We start from the raw sequence: 1,169 nt of genomic DNA, 5'->3' as shown, positions 1-1,169 counted from the left end.
CTGAGACTATAACATGTTCTTTTTATAGATTGGGGCTTTTTTATGTCCTTCATCACTCTGATTTTTTGTGGTGGGGTATGATTTTTATAGTGTGGCCATCTCTCTTCTTTTTCTCATTCACTGTACCTTATTATTCTCTGGGTTTTTTGTTTTTTTGGGGGGGGGGGTGCTTGTCAAGTATCTTCTTTCATTTACGGACTGTTTGTGTTTGTGTATGGCAGGCTCCAGGCAACCAGATGGGTGGTGGAAGTATGGGACAGATGAGACACCCTGGCCAAGGAGGACACATGAACTCAGGTGAGTTGAGAAAAGTATAAAAGGGATGAGATCCAATCCATCTTCTCTTTCCCCGAATAATTGAATCTCTCTTTTAAGGTAAATGTAAATGATATTATTTTAATTCAATTTATAGATCAGGGTTTTTACTGGTGTACCAGTCAGGTCCCAGGTTTTTGAAGTTCATCTCACTTGAAAGTGTATTTGAAATAGAGGGGGTGGGGGGTGTTTGGATTTTGTCCCTTTATGGTCTGCTATTTTCTTTCTTTGTTTGTGTACTATGGGACATGTTGCTTTTTTCTTTAAAGTTTTTGAAAGCTGTGCAATAACTTTTAAAACTTATTACGTATGCAGGAAAACCTATTGACGTTTTCTCATTTCTTTCTTAACGAAAAAGTGCATCATTGGAAAAGATATCGTGATGGCCTTCTTGAAATTCTCAGTAACTATGGGGGGAACCCGAAGGATACATTGAGAAATAAGTGTAATCATTAATTCCTTGAGCAAGACTGTTGGTTTTTCAAAATGGTAAACTCCACCAGAACTTGGATTGTTTTGTGGCGGGTGGTCAGAGAGTGACATCGATAGCGCCTACTGTGGTCCGTGTGTTGTTGCCACCTGTTGATCTTGTATTTATTTTTTTTCTTTTCATGCTGTGATTGCCCACCATTGTGTCACTGATTTTCTTTTCTACTGAAATGACAAATTTTCATTATTTATTTTCTCAGGTCCTGGTGGCATGGGTAATGGCCCAGGATATGGTCAGCAGGGTGGGTTCCCTCTACAGAAACAGAGTGGAATGATGGGCCAGGGGCCTGGCATGTCACAGGGACAGCCCATGATGCCCCAGCAGGGCATGGGTCAGAACACCAGCTCTATGATGCAGCAGCAGC

At 41.1% G+C, this 1,169-nt stretch overlaps 1 protein-coding gene across 1 annotated transcript in view; it reads right to left on the bottom strand.

Annotated features, from left to right (window-relative positions):
- LOC101846557 (V-type proton ATPase catalytic subunit A) overlaps positions 1-1,169 on the bottom strand; it is a gene marked incomplete in the record, with an annotated part of 25,774 nt that overhangs the window by 15,954 nt on the left and 8,651 nt on the right.

The sequence above is a fragment of the Aplysia californica genome, unplaced genomic scaffold (assembly GCF_000002075.1).
Source record: "Aplysia californica isolate F4 #8 unplaced genomic scaffold, AplCal3.0 scaffold01773, whole genome shotgun sequence".
In the NCBI taxonomy this organism is placed as follows: Eukaryota; Metazoa; Mollusca; class Gastropoda; order Aplysiida; family Aplysiidae; genus Aplysia; species Aplysia californica.
The sequence above is the reverse complement of the archived record's forward strand: the minus strand, read 5'-3'. Positions and strand labels throughout refer to the sequence as shown.